The sequence below is a fragment of the Ambystoma mexicanum genome, chromosome 6p, assembly GCF_040938575.1.
Source record: "Ambystoma mexicanum isolate Mex_15411 chromosome 6p, UKY_AmexF1_1, whole genome shotgun sequence".
Classification (NCBI taxonomy): domain Eukaryota; kingdom Metazoa; phylum Chordata; class Amphibia; order Caudata; family Ambystomatidae; genus Ambystoma; species Ambystoma mexicanum.
Window position 1 is genome coordinate 152,164,670 of NC_090935.1, and position 22,913 is coordinate 152,187,582.

The following is a 22,913-nucleotide window of genomic DNA, read 5'->3' on the forward strand; positions in this document are numbered from 1 at the left end:
CGCAGCTCTGGGCGAGGTCTCCTTGGCAAGTCCTTTCTGGATCAGTCTTTGGGAGAGACGACGGCTTTCAGATTACTAAAGCAGCAGCAGAACTCTCCTCCAGCTGGGCTTCCAGGAGCGGCTCCTTCTTGCTTCAGCTTCTGAACAAATTGGTAAGTCAGAAGTCCCCAGATATACACATCTGTTCCCATCTGGCTAAGCCAGGCTCAGTCAGAAAATCGCACAGAAGGGCATTCATGCAGACAGGCAGCCAATCAGACCCGCAGGTATTCAGGCCATTCACTCCACCCAGACAACCATAACAAAGAATGTGGATTGGGGCAAGTACCCAGCCTTTCAGCACACTACACACATGTCCGTTTAAATCAAGGCTGTCATTCATTGTGTCACACACCAAAACCAGACACCCACAACAGAGCATGCGAGTACCCACAACACCTGGGAAGTCTCCAGTCAGTCTGACAGGATGCAGCCCCAGAGCCATACAAGATATTTCCACCCAACAGCCAGCCGGGAGTAAGGGACAGTCTGGGCTTCCCGGGACTTTGGGAAATAAGGTAAAAGGCATTAGAAACCAAGAGGCCACAGTGGCCATCTTGCCTTTGTGTAGGAATCCATTGATTCCTAAGGCAGGGCCCGGGTATCCCAGAAATTGGAGGACACTCTGAGGCACTGCCAAGTAAGCGTGTAGCTGCCACCAGCCCATACCCTGCTCTGTGGGCAACACACAGGTGCCCAAAAACACACAAGGGGTACAAGGGTGTACCCCCACCCATTGGTGCCATAAGGGTATATGGTATGATATGGCATTTATAACGTGCCTATACACAAGTGTATACCATGGGTGTTTTTCCCCAAAAGATGAAATGAAGAGCTGCACTACCAGAGGTCCAAGTTGGACCTCAGTGGCAGAAAACATAGAGAAAACACACACAGAGAAGTGGTAGAACAAGGACGGGAGACCCTTTCCCTCCATAAGGCATTTCCAGCATCGAAGAAGGTATCTTGAACATGCTATTGTAAAGCTATGCAAATCGTGACTGTACATCTGCATGGCTTCCCCATACCTGCAGCGGCAGCAAGAAGGGTGCCTTTTCACCAGTCACATACCAAAACTGTTGAATTTAAGTTGCACATATATTTTGTCAGTTAAAAAAGCACACTCATCACTAAACTAAGTGCAATTCTCTCAGCCTTCAATTTCTCCCCAACTTTTGACCCCTTTGCTAAAACGTAAGACCAGCAACAAACCCAATGTGTACAAATATTGTCCATAATACAGAGGGAGTCGGGGATCCTGGCCCCCCCCCCCCCCCTCCTCCTGTCAAGTTCATGACTATTTCGGACGAATCCCAAGTGCACCAATGATTTGATAAATGCATTGAAAGGTATTCCCTCAGCCAGCCATACAGATCTATCCATGTGTAGATGAAGAGCCGCAGGCCATGGTCCGAGACCCCTATATGGACAGCCTGGACTAAGCAACAAGAAGCCATGGTGCTGACATCCTTAGAGACCCCACGACATAGCAGCGTCCGACCTGAAGCACACATGCCATTCGCACTTCGGAACACAAACACACACTCGAATACATGAAGTACACAAGCGTGCAGTTCTATGGTTGGAGGGCAGATACATATATACGCTGGCATTGCTTTTATTATTTGTTAGCCATTACCAAATACAGCAACGCAGAAAAACCGCAAGGCATAAGAGATCCTAAGCAAAGCTTGCAGATGCTTAACGTGAAATAACCATATGGAGCTGCAGGGGCACCTATGGCACTTGACAGAGCAGAGTATGACTAACTTGTGGAGAATATAGAATGGTTTGGAGAATGTTGAAACAGCATTATAAGGTTTAGAAAAATTACAGCAGGCCTCTGAGAAAGGGACGAGCTAAGCTGATTCAGGATGGACAGAAAGCAATATGTGTGAGACAGGACCCGCAGCCAAGGTAAAGAGATAAAGATGACATTCCAATCCCCAGACAAAGGGACCAGCTGCAGAAAAAAAGAATAATAAATCGTCATAATTCGAAGCTGCAGAGCTCAATTTTGTGGTCTCCAAACCCGTGATACAGCTGAAACAGAAAATGGGCAGTGATCGGTGGTGAGAAAGGAGAGCCGATCCCAGGCAGCCAGGCACGGACTGCTGCAAGTATGCAACAATTGTTGCGCCGAACAGGATAATCTTCTCATAAGGCAAAGGTGGTGCACAATAGTTACAATACAAACACATAATCGTTCTCATCACCTTGAAAAGGTACACAGTGAGTTGAGAACCTTTGGGGATCTCAGACCTGGGGACATCGGCTCTAGCCAATCAGTTTAATACCCTAGGAGTGGGGTAGCAATGGGCAAGAACCAATGATAAGTCCACAACACTGCAACAATATTATAGTTGGTGATTTGTGGATGGAACAGGCCAGCACCAGACATTGAAGAGCCAGTAAAATAACATATATATGTACCCATATAGGTTATTCTGCTCCTGACTGCCAGTCCCCTGCCGCAATAGGTTTTTGAAGAGAGGCCCACATAATGACGCAATAGTGACGTGTTTCTTAGACAAAAGTGGCCTGCGCGCCATTTACTGTGACATGCTGGCATTTTTTGGAGTTCTTGTATCGATCCCGGTTTGTTTGGGCTGTAATAAACCACAGTTTGAACTTGCCGTTGACTGAGTACTCTGTGTATTCTGGGAGAGAGTGTTGGGTCCTCAAAGTCCATGAATTATATATATAATTATTGGCTTCATGTTTTCTGAACACATTGTATCCAGTCCTGTGCTTTCGTGTCGCCTATCGATGCGTTCTGGGAGTTGTAGCTTTGTTTAAACTGGATTAACATACCAGAATAAATGTTATTCAAAAGAAACCCCAGTGATGTTCAGATGTCATGGAGTCATTAATTCCATTGCCCTGTAACAAATAAGAAAATGAGCCTCGTCACCTGCTAAAATACCATAAATGAATGCGAATTCCTCTGCTCCTCATATTATACCTTGTTTTAGACATTTACTTTTGGTCCCGCACAACCAACCTCCTATTCTTGCAGGCTATCTTGGACCCTTTTTGAGTAAGCCAGCAGAAAAGCAGCCCTTTCAGTCCACCATAAACCCCCAACCCTGCATCCTGACTTGCTGGTGCTATGCAGAGGTGATCAAACTGTTCAAGCATGATTGCTGAAATAAACAGATGCTAATATGCGAGGTGGAAGCCTTCTTAAAAACATTAACAATAACCTCTCATCAGAGTATTAAGCCACTAGCTGCATCTTGGGAGGTAGATGGATGCATCGGCTCCTTGCGCTCTCAGGTGGGAGATGAACCGGCTGCCTGCTGCACCCATTGCCCGATTAGCCCTCCCCTGCAAACCTGCTTGAGAGGTAAGGGACAAAGCGAGTGTGCTAGACCAACAAATGACAACCTAGGTGAAGCTAGTTCCTATTTCCAAACCTAAAAAAAATATATATAACCTTGTGCTCTCGTAAGGTTGGCAAGTATGCTACACCTTGCAACAGGTTGGGTACTTGTATGCCTCTCGGGCCAAGGTTCCTCCCCCTGTTTCCAGTCTCTGGGGGAGGAGGACTCAAAAGTAATTGGCTTGCCCGTCAGTAATCTTTACAGCATTGCCCAGCAACATGCAACGACTTGATGAAAAAAATACCTTCAGGCTTAGAAGGTCTCGGGAGGATAGCTCAGTGGCAACGTGCTCGCCTTGGAAACAAGATGACACAGAGCAACACAGGTTCGATCCCTAGGTCCGCGCTTAGAAACCTCTGGGCATTAAGCGCGTTATAAATAACCTATCATATAAGGTGTTTAAGGACATGGGCTTGTGTCTTGCATGTCTTGGCAAATTCACACATCAGCCTAGTTGGCTCAGTACACGCAGTCCAGACTGCAGGAAAGGATGCAGTTAACAAGGCTTGTTTTTCAGGGCTGCATGTTGAGGGCATTCCAGTACAGGTCTCGCGTGTTCTTCACTGCTCCACACCCAGACCAACTGACCTGGGCCAAAGTCAGATGTGTGACTAAAGGCAACAGGTTGTTCAGCCTTCCAGCACATCTTTGATCATCGAGTTCCCATCAGATAAGGCGAAAGGCAACCGCATCAGCATTGAACTGACGTGACAATGTTGCTATCATGAAAGTGACTGCCTGCCTAAAGAGCATAATTCGTTTTTAATTGTGGCAATGCAAACAGCGTGATAGAATCGAGTGCCAGGTGGCAATACAACCCGCGATAATAAAACACCACAATGTTCTTATGCTGGACGGATTGGTGGGGACACGCGTCTGTTTCAAAGGTCTGTACACGCTGCAAATCTGTTTCAGATTGCGGCAAGTCCACTGAGCCGTCTTTACTTGAGGCGGATAAACCTACTACTAATTTGGTGTATACCTGTTATACCACAGGCGTAACTGTTTCTCTGCCCCTCGAGTGCCCTGTTTGGTGAGCCACGTTGAAATGGGCAACAACAAAAAACTGTTGCTTAAGGGAACTGGCTCATAAACACTAAAGATGAAAACCAAGATTCACAAGTGTCATCCACTTACTCGAGTTGCCATTCATAGGCTGGCCAGTGATGTTACTAAAATTAGTCCTTCATGTGTAACCGTGCGAGACCGAACCCCCTTGAGGCATTTTATGTAGTGTCCTACTTCTGTGTCGATTCTATGAAGTAACTAGAGCAGGTTTGCCCAGCCTGATCCATGTCGGTTTTTCAGGATACCGCTCAGTAATATTCATGAGATAATATGGCATACAATGATTCTAGATGTATCCTTCCTCATGAATATGAATGAGGGTTATCCTGAAAACCCGTCAGGATCTTGGTCCTCCAGGCCTAGAGTTGGACATCCCTGAACTAGAGGGTCAGATGGTTCTGTGATAACATTCTGAATGTTTAAAAGCTAGAATAGTGAAAGCTGTATCGCAAAAAACAAATTACTATCTAGTACATTATTGGAAGAATACAAGGAAACATTTAAAAGTAAAGGTTAAATAAAAAATAAAATCGAAAATAAACCTATAACAGGAATTTATACCATGCCTCACAGCCATTTCCATGGTCTCCATGCGATTGGGCAGATGTGTAAGAGTGGTGTCTGGACCAGGTAATGCATTTATTTTGTTCTTAAACTCATAATTGTTCACCTAATCCTTGTCCTGGTAACTCTTCCCTCGTGAGTCTCTTCCTTAAATGAGGGGTAATCCTCCCCGCTCTACCCTCGCCAAACACCTACTCGCTTTATTGGCCAAGACTTCTTCTCAACTCTTCGAAACATATGCAGTTTCTGACTGTTAAAATAAACGTTCAACTGTCCTGTTTTTGTCTGCATTTTGAAATTAGATATTTCTATCTTATTATCTTTTTCATTTGAGATTTTAAATGTACATGGCTTTAAGGGTGAAAGCTTCTATACATTTCAGAATGAATCCTTGGCTGTAGCCATGAAGGATTATGTATTACATTTGTATGAAATGTTATTGGGAAATTTGCAATTTCAATTGAAAAAGGTTGGTATAGTAAATGGGTATGCAGTCTGCATCGAAAGTATTTCCATCAGGTTTTCCAACAAAAACATTTGCATCGATAGCATATTTTTGTGAGGGGAAAGGGTTAATTATGTTTGGGTTGGATTTTTAAGGGTAACAAAATGGGAGGTTTGGGGGGGAGGACACACCCCCCAAAAAAATGCATTTAATGCACATTTTTTAGTTGGAAAAAAATTTGATGGATAACACCTTGGATGAAAATAATTTGATGGAGACATGTAACCGGTAAATGCTATGTTTATATAGAATTGTGTTAATGGATATTCTATCCATATCTCATATTGTTTGTGAAAGGTTTATTACAAATGTCAAACCGTGGCGCAATAAAGAAAATCTATCTTTTGGATCGTTACTGTGTGGCACGTCGCTCTCCCGTGGCTTTTCGGCTGGTTGGCTGCTGCAGTTGTGATCCATCCTGTCTTGTAGGATTCCCCACCGCCCCCGCCCCCCCAGGCAGGATTCCAGGTTCTTAACATCTCCATCCTCTGTGTCGTCATCACGGACAATCGTAACGTAATCTACCACGCCCATGCTGATAACGCACAGCTGTACCAATACCAGCAAACGTCTTTGTCAATATCTGCAACACTGACAGTCGTATATGAACAGTTGGTTGGCCAGAACTGGAGCATCGCTCATATCCCTGGGCCCTGGAGTTAACCGTTCACCATCCGGTCCGGCAGGTTGTGATACATTGTTATGGCAAACTTTTGTTCACACTGCTCCTTTTTGTTTCTTTTTCGCATTGCTGTGGTTTGATTTGTCTCCGCTGTTGTGAGACTGTCTCCTCTATTGCTCAACCACTATGTCCTTCACATGTACCATGGTGCGCCTACCAAATATCATATACCAATGATCAGATTGTACATGCTAAATGAGCTGCCCATGTAACCAAAGCCCTGCCAAGGAGTTGTATCCAGTGTAATGCGTTTGTATTTCACTTAAAAGACCTAGGACAACACATGATGTCAAAGCCCAAACATACCTGCCCTTTTCACTGTAGCTTGTGCTCAGAGGCGACTGCTAGTTGCGATCATCTGATGGAGTACATCTGATAGTCCCATGCAGTGCCAAGGAAATGTTCCTTTACCACTGGGTATTTGTGTGTGGGCCTTTAAGTCTCTGGAGATCTCAAGTGCCTCTCATTTGTAATCTGTTGAGACGCTAATAGCTTTTAAGCACGCATCACTTGCCATTGTGGTATCGTCCTCCATTTTTTTTTAAAGGACTGATAACCTACAAATGCATTACAGGGATTCCAAATGATGTGAGCTGGAAGCCAAGACTTCCAGAACAGTATCCCTTTCTTCTCCTAAAAACATCTTCTACACTTTCTTCTTCATGCATTTACTTCTTCTTACCTTTACTTCGTCTGCATCTTCACGTTGTCAAGGTTGCAATGGACATGCTAAGGTTGGAAAATACTCCTATTGTCTATAATGCCCAGCCTTTTAATCTTCTCAATGGGTGATGATCCTGATACAATATACATTTGCAGTCTTGTTGTTTCCTTCCATCCACTACTTCTTTGGCTGCCCTGAAGTAACGCGTGTATGAAGGAAATTGTTCTGTCCGGATGTTGGGACAGATGCGCCAGCCACTATGCAATTATTGTGGCTTGTTCATTCAGTCTTGGTTATTGTGTATTCCAACACAAATGCACTTCTTTTGTCATGTGCCTCTGTAATTGTGTGCCTCTACACATGTTTCACCACCTTTAAATTGGTGGAGACTCCTCGAGAGGTCTTTGTGCTCTTAACAAAATACATGATACAATAGTTTACAGGTTTGTACATGTGAACCAAAATTCTTCAACTTATATAAACAAATACAGGACACTTAAATGTTTCAAACAGAACTGCTTGTTGAACTTAATATATTTGCTCTGTAGTTGAAATCGCGTACATTCCTGATGTTTAAAAAAACTTTGTTTTTGTTCTGAAACCAAATATTGACTTAAAGAAACTTTTATTCGAAAGGTGGCCTACCTTGCTTGTTTCAAATCTTTCAATAGTAACGGTTACTAAACTTTGTTGTCCCCAAAGTTCCGTAAATATCCAAAATATTTCAATATTGTCTCGCAATGTCTTTTGATTCTGCAGGTGAAATCAAAACATTTTTAAAGGTAAGCGACCCCCTTAGGTGACTGCTTGAATTGAGGTCAAAAGTATTTAGCAAAATGTATTGGTTTACCAAAAATTCTGAATATAATGTGCTTGGATATGATAGTCCTTAGCGGAAAAGCGTTGATTTCTTTGCGCGGTCTCACGCAAAACAAAATGGCCACCAAAGGTTTATGTTATCATTGATGTCATCACGCCTACGTGTGGCATGATGACGTCACTGGGTTGGTGCCCGCTTCACAATTGAGGACCGAAATCTATATTCGAAAACGGCCATGATGAAAGAGTTGTGAGCTTCTATTGTATACATATTGAAGCTCGCAAATGTATTGAGTATTCATATCGATACGCTGTATGGTATGAACACCTTCCCTATTTTTGTAAAATGTGAAGATATTCTTAGACAAGGAAATCTTACAAAATATATCAAGGTATAATTTAGATATTGTATGTAAACTACAAATGCTTTGGAAGCTTGTATTGAGATTCTGGTTTCAGACAAAAATATGGTACTGTAAGAACTATGCATACATTTAATCCTTTTGTGTGTATTAAGTGGTCAGACTTATAAGGCAGTTATGACTCCTTTACCAAGTGTAACTTTTTTTTGTGGGAATATGACTCCCATCCACCTTTGCTGAATACTTCGCAATACTCCTATAGCAACCTCCATTTCAATGGACATCATATTATTAGAGAAGACCATAACTCGCACTCTTGATTCAAACCAAAAAAAATGGGTGTCCATATGCATGATCCATGTCGCCTCCTCTTGTCGTAACTTAAGTTCTCTATTTCCTCCTCCAGTTTCATAGGTGGTACTGTTGACGGACCCATAAAATGTAAATGGTTTGAAATTCCCAGGTGTTCTTGTTGACAATGTATCGCCATAGGGTATTATTGGTCTCCATTTTTTTTTAATTGCTCGTAGATGTTCTAAATTCTTATCTTTCGAAGCTTCCTCTTTGTACTTCCTATGTCCCAGAGTTTTCAGTGACATTGGATTCCATATGCTACATATTTGGTATCACAAATTCATGAATCCTTTGATTACTCTTGATGTGCCATTAGGGAGCTTGTTCAACTTTTTTTGTCCAATATTTGTAAACCTAATTTACATTTGCCACAATTATGATTTCCTGAGAGATGAGGCAAATTCCAATTGGAGAGCAGTATTCCTTGCTTAGGTTTCTAAGGATCCAAGAAACTGGGGCTTAGACTTGTTTTTTAGCGTTTCGCTTTCTACAAGTTACCGTTAGGTTATCCCCCAAATTCTTGGCTATTGTGTTGTCTAATTTTAAAATGTACTAGTGTTTCTGAAAGATCTTTGAGTTTGAAGTGGCCCATACTGTAGGTGGTGGCCAACTTCAATTTCAACATTTCTTGATCATCTTTTTCTTGTTTGTTCTACTAAACGCTGTGCTCTGTCATTGGTGACTGTCTTTTTCAAAGCTGAATTCGGTATTTTAGAAGAGTAGCCTCTTTTTCTTTAAGTCAATATTTGGTTTCAGAACAAAAACATAATGGGCCTCATTACGAGTCCGGCAACAACCGTGCCTGAAATTCCAGCAGGTTACCGCCAGACTCGTATTACCATTCCACCACTGTGATTCCCGGAATTACCGGGAATTCCGGAGGCAGAATTCAGTAAATCCCCATTCCCATTGAGTCCTGTAGGATTCAATGGGGAAGTGCAACCACCGGCACCATCTCGTGATGGTGCCAGTGTTTCCACGTCTGCCTGCAGGCGGGTGGTGTTAAACCCGCCAGGTCAGACCTGGCTGGAATGACACCTCCCGCCTGCAGAACTCTATATCACCCGGTCCGGAAACAGTGGCGGCGGGTTTACTGCCACCGTTATTTCCATACTGGGTGACTCGTAATGAGGCCCAATGTTTTTTTTTACCCAAGGAATGTACGCGATTTCAAGTACAGAGCGGATATATTATGCTAAGGTGTTGGGGTCAACGAGGAGTTTGGGGAGCATATGGGTTAGAAAAGAAGGTGGTGGTGGAGGCACAGGGACTCTTCCCCCTATAATGACGCAGTGAATTTTTGTGAAATGCAGAAGAAGTAAAGTTATGAAGAGGTAAATGTGACATAATTAATGTATGGCGAAGTGAATGCAGAAAAAGTAAAGGCCTACATCAAACAAAACCTCACCGGAGGGTTCCGTCTAGTTCTTTAAATCAATAAACCTTTACTGACAATTGTATGCTCGATTTGGGGAAAAAGCTGGAATTTGGAAGCTAGGCCAAGTTTATGATGGGAATTATTTTCTAGGCTTTGAATTCTTCAGATTTAAATACAAGCCATGTAATCTACAAAGAAAACTATATCAACAGCTGCAGAACGTGTTCATAACCATATGTATGCCATTGCATGTACATTCCTCTGGCTTTATTGCAGTGGTCCCAGTTCACACAGAGATCGGCCTCTGATATATACAAACTTATAGTGCCATCAAAGTTGGGGTTTGCCTCTGGGAGCCAGATATGGAAATTGCATTTGAGTGGAAACAATATGAACTGGACCGTGTAAATCCTGAGTAGATCTAGGTCTACACTATACCCAAGAAAGAGCAATTCATTCATGCTAGCCTCCTAATGGAAGAGGTGGTGATGTAGCACACGGCCCACCAGGGAATGTTGGCCTTGTAAGAAGCACTTGGGGACTGCATATGCTCTTTGTCTTTTCAAAGATCCGGATTTCTTGGGATGAGGTCCTGCAGTGCTAGATGCCTCGTTATCCGGAAGAGCGCCCGTGTATACTGGTCTTCCTTCCATCTCCCATAGGTACAAGAACTACCTGCTACCTTTTATGTATTATTGAAAGGAACTTGGGGTTGGTCACCTTAGGTCTCCTGGGGGCAACCAGACGTGGACTCCCTGCTCACTGTGCTTAGAGAGGCTCAGCTTCACCTCACTGATGATGCCCAACAAGGCTGAAACACGTGTATGGGGTTGCTGATGGTACTCTTGTTCAGAGAGGAATTGCCATAGCATTTCGGTGCTGGACTGCCCTTGTGGGCGGGACAAAGACTGATATGCAAATGGATATTTCCCATCTGTGAAGGTACAGTGAGCAAAAAGCAATGGCTGCGAACTCTCAATGTGGTTAATAACCACTGAACAGGTTATCATGCCTTGTTCTTTCGAGAGAGGGGCGCCTGCTACCTTTTATGTATACAAGAACTGACACATTTAAGTTTGGTTTCTAGAGCGCGTGTTGAATGGGCGGGTAACACTAGACCTGTGCTTGAAGATTGGCTAGATGGCTTAACCGCTCTTTCAACTAGAGAACGTTTTGTTTCAGAATAAGAATAGGATCAATGAGCATGGGCATTTTCAATCAACTGGATGGATAATTAGTCTAATTTTCTTATTCGTAAAGTCTTACTTCCCTTCGCCCACTTTTTAAAAAAAATGTTAGTTATCCGTTTTTACTATTCTCTTAATTCACTTTATTGTAATTTTAGATTATAATTGCTTATATATGCACATCTATTGTTGTATTTTGCAAATGTAATCCACTATTGTTGGAGTGATGTTTGGTGAGCGAAGTGGGTAGGAGTGTGTTCATGTTCTGGGGGAATTGAAAGTTACTTTCCATCCAGTTTGCCCCGGAGTTGAGGAATAGGAAATGTCCTCTAATGGCAATCGCGTGGATGCTCGTGACGTCCCATCCATCCTCTGGTATCCCAGGCAGTGAGTGGATTTGCCCATGTCACATGCAGCCCTCTGCAAGACGGTGTGAAGCGTCCAGTATATGTGTGGGCGCCATTGTGACCGATGACGCACCTGGACAAAGGGAAACCTGAAAACTAAACCCGCCCGCCCTACTGCGCCAGTGAAGACGAGTGGGAGCGCAATACAAATGAATAAACACGACGCAGCTGTGGAATGCCCGAGTTCAGTGCTATGCCACGATAGAATAGCAGCACCTAATTGTGAACCCGAGAGTAGGTGAGCATAGCACCAAGTTCGTTTATGTGCCAACTAATAAGGTACTGGCTAGCACCTGTACATATATGATATGGCATTTATAGCGCGCCTATACACAAGTGTTTCAAGGCGCAACGCGGCCAGGGAGCGGGCACAGAGGGAAGGCATGGATTAGGCCGAGTGTCATTCAGATCGCGCAAATTAAGGGGAGGGGGAAAAGTGCCGAGTGTGAAGTGGACAGTGCAGTACATGAGGTAATGGGGCCAGCTGGTGGCAAGTGCAGACATCAGGAGGTGTCAAGTGCTGGTGGGGGACTGTAGGGATACAGAAAACCGTCCCCAAGTGTGTGGGGGGTTGCTAGGGGGCAGTGCAGGTGTGTAACTGGCAAGGAAGGGGACCTGGGCCCGAGATCAGGGGGTGGCCAGGTAACCCGTACAGTTTGAGTGCATTCGCAGCTGAAACCTTAAAGGAAACCTGGCCATACTATATGCCACTCTGTCACTTGTCTATCCTGATCTTTCTATACTATCCTGAAAACTTTTTGTAACTTCTATTTCACCTCCAACCTTTTTATCCTTTGAACCTTGTAAGGCACTCCCTGTGTAGGGCCAGGGATGAACACAAGTTTTGTTAACATAATTAAATTATATATGCAAAACCAACACCACACTGGACCTACTAGATGTGCTCCCTCCCCCACCCCCAGAAACTAACAAGCTTAGGCCTAAACAAGAGAAAAGTGAGTGCAACTCTCTCCAGCAACGTTCAATTATTTGGGGTGCGAGCCCAGATTGTAGTACTGCCGCCTAAGTTCAGAAAGAGAACATCCACATTAGAAGCCTAAAAAACAGAACTGCCTTACCCGTTTACTACACACTAAGCTGCGTATTATCCCACCCGGCTTGCATTTAGGTACCCACAGCGGCTCCAGTCTGCCAAACATAAAATAAAGCAATGCCATCTTGTGCCCTGAAAAGGACACCCTCTATCTGACGGGTTACTTTGTGCCCCCGGTGTGCTTAATGCTGCTGCCATTACATCCCTCCTACCGCCTGTGCCGCCGCTGGCTTATTATGGAGGGGTGAAGTGGCAGGTCTTGCCGAGAGAGGGAGTTGAAGAACTTTTTACACATCTGCACTTCAGTGAACGCCACCCTGCCCGCGGGTAGTTTGGCCATTCCTGGTTTCTTCACTCATCCCCGTTTTCTCACTTTTTCTCTTTTCTTGGCCATGTCCCTGCCACAAGATGTTCCTCTGTCGGGACCCTGACTTCAGCGTTCATGACCGTGAGTTCTGAGACTGTAGCTGCCTCCAGCCTCTGCACCCAAAGCCCCTGGGCTTTCTACATTGCTAGGATCTGCGTGATTAGTCTTCCTCGAGTCCTCTAACTAACTAGGAGTTGCTGGTGGTTCTCATGGGCGAGGGGGTTCCTGCATATACTTTCCGCCCCCCCAATCCCACGCCAATCAGAACTCCAAAGAGCAGAAAGGTCCATCAGGTGGCTCCTCACCTTTCCCTCTAGGAAACTTTAAAAGTACAGGTTTACCATTCCTATGTTCAGTGCAGAGAGAGCACAATTGTCCGCGGGAGCAGGAGAAATGCTTCCTCAGAAGACCATACTTGTTGAACAATGGAAATTGCTTTTGAAGGTCTGCATGGAGTGAGGAAGGGATGTAAAGTTACTGAAAAAGCATGTGGTCTGGGAAGAGGTGGTGTGGAGCAGATCGGGCATGTGGGCATTGCAAGAACAAAAGGTTGATCCTCAGGGTCCCATATGATGCAGCTTTTTCAGGTGGAGTTTTGGGAGGTTGAACTTTGGCTCTTTGAGGGCCGGTGCTGGGATTTTGGAGACCAGTTTTAGTGTTTGCCATTTTTGTAGATCTTCTAGGAGCAAATCGTAGAGGGGAAATCGGAGGCCTATCCTGGTGGAAGATGATTTGCCAAACCCTGGACTGTCGGTGAGAACGTTGGAGGCTCAAATCCAGTATTTGGGAGGAAGAAAATGCGTATGATTTTAGCTACGCTGTGGATGAAGTCCGGGAAGGAGCCAGGACGAGTAGTATAGAGATTGTGGGAAACCTGGCATAGGCCAGTCCAAGGAGAGAGGGTGCAAAGAGCAGCCAGCCACAGTGCAAATGGTAAGTTTTATATTAGAAGGATATAAATAGCTTCGTATAGCGTATTGGCAAAGTGTCAATGTGGAGATAGAACCACGTTTCATTGACACATTGGTACCATGGGTTGGTGAATAGACTATTCTAAACTTAATTGGAAGGCTTTCTTGTAATGTAAAGGCTACAAAATTTACTATTTGTGTGTATATAACAGGTTGTACTCTATATTTTAATTTTCCGAGGGGTTTGTGGTGTATGAAGGTGCTAAGCAACAGAAAAAGAACCACACACTTCCTCCTCCTCCTGAATTTCTGGCTGACTATCAATGATCGGAACCATGTTCACACCCTGAAGTCGTAACACATATCAAATTCTTATACAACAAACCATACTTTTTTGATAACTGAGCATCATATTTTATTATTAACTCTTATCTGAGTCTGTTTTTTCTTTTTGTATTAAAACAACTAAAGCACATAAGGCATAAACAACATATGCCACAGACAATTTTCTCAAATTGGACATAATTTCATATATTCAGAAATTTGGTCTGGGTTTACACAAACAGTACTGTTACATACAATACTTCAAAACAAGTGAAAAACTGGTATAAAGGGAAATGGATCAGTCTCTTGTTGATTATAAGGTGCTTGCTACCTATCACCTCAAAAGCTGTCTTATTAGCAATGGAGGAAATTTCAGGGAATGGTGTCTTAAAAAAAAAGTTGCCTAAAAAATTATACATGCGACCTTTGGTTGGAATTGTTGGTAAAGAGAATTCTGAATGGCAGTACGAAGGCTGGCAAAGTCAGAGGCCCAAGAAAGGAAAATAAGACCACATGGAGCGAGAGAGACCAGCAAATGCTCCGACACACACACACCTTAGTGTTGGAGTTCGAGGGGGGGGTGGGTATGGGTGTGCGTTGATTATCGTACAGCTGTTCCTAGCTTGATGTACATTACCGTGTGTGTGTGTGTGTGTGTGTGGGTAGGTGTGTGTAGTCTCGGGAGGATAGCTCAGCGGCAACGTGCTCGCCTAAGAAGCAAGGCGGCATGGAGCAACACAGGTTCGAACCCCGGGTCCGCGCTTAGAAACCTCAGGTTATTCATAACGCGCTTAATACCCAATCATGTGAGTACTGACTAGATGGACCATCTCTTACTTGGTCTCCCGTGTGAGTGATTGGCACCGTTACCAATGTTAAACTTTTCCCAAAAGTGAAGCGTAACTGCTGTGCCACGTTTACCAGTGAGAGTTTGGGGTAACTCTTTGTCAAGGCATATAGGTCCACTACAGGTTGGTCTGTATCCGAACCCATGCCACAGGTGGTATAAAAACCCCTTTTTGACACCAAGTGATGGGCTCATTTCCTTGTAGTCGCCTGAGAGAGCGAGCCATTCTCTGTGTGAAGTCGCTGGGTGTGTGTTTGTGTAGCAGCAGCGTCAGAAGATTCTTTGTGCCGTTTTGGAATGACGCGGCTGCTCCTTTTGCAAACTCATTCGAGAGGTCCTACTACCTGATGAAGGGTGGTTAAATGGTCAATTGTCTTCATTGCTGCAACTTTATTTTCAATATGCTTTTTTAAACTGCAAAATGCAAAGGTATAAGAAAGAAATTAAAAAGAAGATTGGAACGCAGGTAAGGGAAAGTAGTGACTGATGAGGGCAAAGTGGATGGGGGGGGGGGGGGTCTCAAACCTTTATACAAAGGCAAAAAAAGGTGGGATACTGTAGACCCTACACCTTTTAAAAATATCTAGCACATGAAAGAACATGGATTGCAGATGGCCAGTGTACGAAAAGAAGTAGTGGAACCATGTTCCCTACTGGTCTTCCCGCTACCCAAAAAACCCATCCCTGCGCCCCCTTCCACACACAACCCAAACCCCCAAACAAACACACCTGATATTTAAGGGAATGTTCAGTGAAGTGCACTGAAGTGCAAGCTTCAACTTCTTCCTACACTTTTATTTTAAAACGAAACCATTCTAGAATGGGTTAACGAAACCATTCCAGAATGGGTTCTTTTTAAAGTAAGTATAGGAACTGTGAAACTTAAAAATAAAAAGTATGGGAGTACCGATCTCGGCCGCTCCCGCCCACTTCGACCTCTGCACATGGCTTGTAGACTACCTTAAAAGTCTGTGAATTTGCTGCAAACAAGATTTTGACAGGAAAGACCATGCTGCAGCCCATGTTCATCGGAGCAGCGGTGCAAGCGTGAACCTCTTACTGCTTTGTACAGTGTTTGTGGTTATTTTTGTGTTTTCCGGTTTGAAAGCTTGGCAATGGTTGTTTAAACTCGGAACTCTTTTTGGTAAGGGAGCTTTTAATTTCTCAAGGGACTAATCGCAATTGCAGAGGACTACAGTGCTTTGAGAGAGAGGCCTATCTGCTCTAAAAACACTCAAATTATAAAGGCAACCTGGCTATTAATTTATACATTGGAAATGGGAAAACTCTGTGTCCAAATTAGAGTGCTCAAATCATCCACGAGAGTGTTTGGTCACATTTTGGACAAACTGCTTCTGATTTCGTGTTAGCGCTTGTGTTATTCATCAAACCTATGGGTGTCCTTCGAGAAGGCACCCTAAAGCCGGCCATTCGCGAGCCCAACTCTTTCCACCCGAAGATTGACAAATGGGTGTGCCAAGAACATAGTGAAACTTTTCATTAATGACAGGCGAGGCTAGCCATTTGGAGAAGACCCCCAATGGCGTCTGATTTCCATCCCCCCCACACTCATGTTGTCTTGTTCTTAGACAATGTTGTCCTTTGTGAGAATGAATAGTTGCTTAACCTTGGCCATACGTTGGAACCCTCTATATGGGCGTTATCCAGTGCGAAACTACTTTGCTGGCCCTTTTCATAAACTTAGGTTTTTCTCTGGTAATTAATAATGGTAATTAATGTCCTATGTTTCTCTATTCATGTGGACTCGCTGAGTTTGGTTACATAATAAAAACCTACATTACCTTTCTTGTCAGCTGTAAAGGTGTATTACAGCACTGTTCTGTTACGAGGCATTGTTTTTTTGGGGGGTGGGTTTATTTTATTGTTTTAGCTGAAGTAATCAACTTTACAATTGTTTTTTTTTTTTTTTTTTTTTTAGAATAGTTTATCATACAATTAAAAGTAGGAAAAGGGTAAAAAAAAACATAAAATAGAAAATACACAGAATATTACTTAAAATCAACTTTTTCTATAAAATCAAAATTATATGGCATTATAATTCCATTTTTCCATGTGAATATTCAACTCTGCTATACTGTTTTTGTCTGTTGTTGTTGACTTGCTTCTTTTTCAGAGGGGGGGTTGTTTTGTTCACATCTCGTGGTATCCTATGTAGATTAACTGATATAGTAGAGAATACTGTAATTGATGCGCTCGTAATTGATAAAAGACCTGAGAAATGGCTAATGAATTACATGTGCTTACGTGGAATGTAAATGGATTAAACAATGCAAAGAAAAGGATCAAGATAATGAAATACATGAGAGAATTGAAGTGCGATGTCTGTTTTGTTCAAGAGACTCATTTACTTAAGGAGGAAATTTGTATCCTTAGAAAAGGTTGGGTTGGAAGGGTATATGGCTCAAGTTTTTCATCTCGATCAAGAGGAGTGGCAATTTTAGTCAAGAGGAATTGTCAGTTGAGGATTGTACGGGAAATGTCAGATAATGAAGGCAGGATGGTGGCTTTGTTGGTTAATATTCAAGGTTGTTTGGTGACATTGTGTAATATTTATGCCCCGTCAGTAGATGATGGTTCATTCTTTAGGCAAGTGGCGCAGACGCTTCAGGACTTGGGTTCAGACAACATCATTCTAGGTGGTGACTTTAACACTGTTTTGAATAAGGATTTGGATCGGAGTGTACCAGGAAATTTTAGACATAGTGATCGTCACTATGTTTCTCTTAAAAACTTGTTAGAGGAACATGCTATACGAGATTGTTGGAGATTGCAACATCCGCATGCTAGAGAGTATAGTTTTTACTCAGGTGCACATTCAGTTTATTCCAGATTAGACATGTTGTTGACAGCTGGTCTGATGACCAAGAATTTTATGTCAAGCTTGATTGGCCCGATTTTATTGTCGGATCATGCACACGTGAGGATGAACATTGACTTGGGAAATACTGTTCGGAGAACGTACACGTGGAGAATGGATAATGCGTTTTTATTGATGGAAAATGAGGTAGATAAGTTGAGGGCAGAAATTGACTTCTTTGTTTCAGTAAATCATACAGGTGATGTACGGCCAGAGGTGGTCTGGGAAGCTTTAAAATGCACTATGAGGGGTTATTTGATTAATTTGACGTGTGGATTGAGAAAGAAAACTGCAAATAGACAGAAGGAACTCGAAATTAGGGTTGGTGCCTTATCAAAGACAGTTATGGCTGACCCGTCTGACAGAGATAGTTTTACTGAATTGAGGAAACTAAAAAAGGAGCTTAATGGCATAATTGAGGAAAAAACGGAAAGAATATATTGTAACCTGAAATGTGATTACTTTGAAAAGGGTGAGAAGTGTGATAAATGGTTGGCGTATAGATTGAGATTGAGGGAGGCTGAAAGATCAATTGCATCTATTCAAGATAAGGATGGTCGAATCACCTTTATGCCGAAAGAAATTAACAATGTTTTTCGGGAATATTATATGCATTTATATAAGAGTGAAATTGATGCGCCTGTCAGGACTATTGACTTTCTGGAGAGTGAATCTTGCTAGGCTCTCTGATTGTGACTCACAGTTATTGGAGAAGGGTCAGACAATAGATGAGATTAAGATGGCTATCGGCAAACTAAATGTAGGAAAATCGCCGGGACCTGATGGTTTCCCGGTAGAATTTTACAAGATATTGCCTGATTCAGCCCTGAATCTTCTTAAAGATATGTATGTGTCCTCTTTGGCTGAGGGGGTCCTGCCGGCGTCGACGAGACATGCTATGATATCTGTCTTTCCGAAAAAGGGCAAAGATGAAACGCTTCCTGGAAGTTATCGGCCGATTAGTCTGATTAACACAGACAATAAAATCTTAGCTAAGATTATGGCTAATAGATTGGAAGGTCTATTAGGGAGATTAATTAGTGAAAATCAGTCGGGTTTTGTAAAAGGGAGGAGTACCTCCAGTAATATCAGGCGGTTATTTCACACACTTAATAAGGCATCGAATGAGACTGGAGAGATCGCTGCGTTTTCGTTGGATGCGGAGAAAGCCTTCGATAGGGTGGAGTGGAACTATTTATTCTTGGTGCTTGAGAAGTTGGGTTTTGGAGTGAATTTTATATCATGGATTAGGCTCTTGTATACAGAACCGACAGCAGATGTTAACTCTAATGGGATTCGATCTGATCCATTTAGACTAGAGAGGGGGACAAGACAAGGCTGCCCTCTTTCACCTTTGTTATTTGTTCTGGCGATTGAACCTTTGGCGGATGCCATTCGTGATCAACTGGACATAATGGGTGTTTCGTGTTGGGGTCTGTGTCAAAAAATATGGCTGTTTGCAGATGACATACTTTTGGTCCTGCGGGATTTACGTCTTTCATTACCAACATTGATGGGGGTCTTAACCTCATTTCAGGAGATTTCTGGTTTTAGAATCAATTGGGACAAATCTGAAGTGTTGCCGCTGGTTCCTGGATGTAACAAAAAATATGTCGCTGATCTAGGGTTTCGGTGGTGTCCCGATAGGATGTTGTATCTGGGGATTTGGCTCACCCCGAAGATTTGTGACTTGGTAAGAGTGAACATGAATGTGATTACAGTGGATTTTAGATCTGATTTAGAACGCTGGGGGTTACTAAAACTGTCACTTTGGGGAAAAGTGAATGCATTAAAAATGTCAACCCCTAAAATTAACTATATTTTGAGTATGCTCCCTTTGAAGGTTAATGTATCATATTGGAAAGAATTGGATAGACTTATTCAAGGTTTCTTGTGGGACAATAAACCGGCAAGATTGAGTCTGTGGAAGTTACAACTGCCTTTGGAGAAGGGCGGTTTAGGTGTACCAAACTTCAGGGCCTACCATCTGGCCTTCAGTTGTGCATTTTTGGTAGATTACATGGAATTGAATCCAAGTGTATGGGCTGTGGCCGAGGCAAGTGCGAATGGTCCATTATCTCCTAGGGCAATGTTGACCACTATATCGAAAGGAGTGAAGGATATACTGACTACATCACTGAGAGACTCATGGAAGGATTTGAATGTGTTATTGGGTGTGGACGCGTACAGGGATCCATGTGCATCTATTTGGATGAATCCGTCTATTAAATTGAATGGCAATTCATTTTTCTGGCCTGAATGGTTTTTGGGAGGTATCAAATGCATTGGAGATCTCTTCAATGATGGTGTGTGGAAATTGGCGAGGGAATTGCAAACTGAGTTCAGTATTGATGGATTCAGAATATCGGATTACAGGAAATTGAAGTTAGCAGTTGGCATAATTGATTTTCAGAATGGTCTAAACCTGGAATTTCTTACGAGAAAATCATTGGTGAATGAGGGCGGCTTGGCGAGCCGGGTGTATAGGCAGATTGTTAATAATTATAAAAGCAATGATGGCCTAAGAATTGAATGGGGTCGCAGAATTGGAGCGGACATTACTGAGGAAAGTTGGATACGGATGTGTGAGAATGTCAAATTGTGTTCCTTGGGATTGACTGAACGGGCAAGACAAATTAAGATCTTGAATAGGGTGTACTGGACCCCGGAAAAATTGTGGAGGAGAGGCTTGAAGGACGGACCGGAATGTTGGGCATGTGTTAAGGATGTAGTTACTATGGAACATATGTTGTGGGATTGTGTGAAGGTCCGTGGGTTTTGGAATGATATCGGTGTTATCTGTGAGAATGTCTTGGGTGTGACAATTGATTTTAATTTTGAGACATTAATTCTGGGGAATGATTCCATTTTGGAAGATCTTACGCTGTGCCAGAAAAAATGGTTCTTCAGAGGAGCTGCAATGGGTAAAAAGATTATCCTTAGAAATTGGAAGTCAAGTGCTACATTAGACAAAGAGCTGTGGCTGACTGAGTTGGGGAATTTGGCAGCTATGGAGGAACGACTGTATAGAAAACAAGGCAAAATCGGTTTGTTTCTTAAGATTTGGGGAACGTTTTTAGAACTATGTTGATCTGATCTTGTAGGTAATGAGATGTGAACATGGGGTTGGGTGGGTTTGGGTCCTGAAAATTTGTTGTTTATTTACTGTTTATGTGATTCTGTATATAATGTTAAAGTATTGTGTGTTGATGTATTCTTCTTTGTATTGTAAATACATTTTTCAAAAAAAAAAGAAAACGAATAGCACCATTTCTCTAAGACGGAGATGGATCACACATAACCATAAGCCACAAGGTTTCAGCAGTTATGCCACTATGTTCTTTCAATGCAGATTTCAGGTGTAATGGGCTAGCATCACACAAGGCTTGGCATTCTACCAATAAGTGTCTCAAAGTTTCAGCTTGTGTTACGAGGCCTTGTTACATCCCTTCCGAAGTACAATAAGATTTATTTGGGGGATACAATTACGGCAGGTGGTAATACCACGAGCAGAGTTTAAACCAATTTTAGTTTTGGTTATTCATGCCACCTATTAACCAATACTATGGCATTAGAGTACAGCTAGGAAACCAATGGCATATGAGATGGTGTACAAAGCATGTACCCACCCATTGGACTGACCTTGGCCAAGCGAATCCACATTTGGCCTTTTCCACCCACTTCCTGCACCTCCCCGCCCAAAGCCCATCCTCCTGGTATCTCTGAGCTTTCTTTAATAAATCTTACCATCACACTTTGTGCCACCGTGTGCCTGCCAAAGCAGTCTTCTGAGAGTTCATTGCTTAATTGGAGCTGTAAACGCGCTCTTGGTGTGATTTGAAAATGTCAACCAGGTCTGCCTCAGTGTGTCCTTCACTCCAGTCCTGTTAAAAACAAACCTTGGCAACACCAACGGTTTTGGCTTGTGTATAAGTAGTCTGCATTGGCCAGGCACTGCTATTAGATGCCCAGGTACTTGCACCTTTTTGCGGCCTTTGCCCGACCATAAGAACATTTTTGAATCTACATGAGTCCTGCAAGTAGTGGGTTTGTAAAGAATTATTGAAAAAGCACTGCTTGTTTGCCTTGTTGGAACGGAGAGTGGGTCATTGGATCTTAAAGAGCTTTGACTTGAATGGGACTGACATTGTGGAAATGACTATTTCATTAGAGCAAATTGTCTTCCTGTCCTTTATTGCTCTTGCTTTCCAAATGCGAGTGGTGGATCTGAAAATTAAGGCGGTACATCCCTTAGAAGTGGCCTGTTAGATTTGCAAGAGTCAGGAGTAGTTAAGGTACATTGTTTATGCAATTAAGAATGTGTCTTGCACATGATGCCCCTATACTGTGGTGTTCTTAAAAATGCATTGATTATGAAGGCACTAGCACTGCCTGGAGAAATTGTCACTGCGGTCTCTGACTTACCATTTTTGTTGCGTAAAATTCTCGAATGGTTGTGTGTGTGCATTTTTTGGATAGCAGCACAGGAGTGTGTTGGCGGGTGACTAATCTAAGGTGAGCAAATAGACCCCCAAATGCTATAGACTGAGAAGTATAAAAGGAAGGGATTATGTATGCAGTAATTCCTTTTTCAGTGTCCCCTTTGGAATGCTGGGTATCCAGTGAAAATGTTGGAGTGAAAATGGCCACCAGGTGGCGACATTTCCTTACAAATGCACCCTGCAGACAATCCAACACTTTTCCCAAATATTCTATTATTGGAGGTAACAGTATATAAATATACCCCTCCCCCCTAGAATATTTGGGGAAGGAATTTTAGGGGTCAGGAAAAAAGTCTAGTACTTGGTGACTTTTTCAGAGCGACATTATCACATGGAACCTAATGCTGTACCCAGGGAAACACTGTAAGATTCAGACTGATTACGCTCTTGTCCAAGCTACGCCTATTGGCGAAAACCTTCATCGACCTGGGTGACATTGTCATGATGATGTGCGCTCTTATATAGCCTTCATGACTGGTTCCTCATGATTCTAAATGCTTGTAACTACTGCTAATCTCTGGCAATTTGGTTGCTCTTGAGTTGTGGTCGATTGGAGGTTTCATTGGTTGCTGCAATCATTTGCCTTTGGACATGACCAGGTTTTGCAATCTCTTC

At 42.9% G+C, this 22,913-nt stretch overlaps 1 protein-coding gene across 1 annotated transcript in view; it reads left to right on the forward strand.

The window, feature by feature from the left end:
• The window catches only part of MYORG (myogenesis regulating glycosidase), a 148,314-nt gene that overhangs the window by 58,400 nt on the left and 67,001 nt on the right, over window positions 1-22,913 (forward strand). The gene's annotated exons all lie outside the window — the stretch shown is intronic.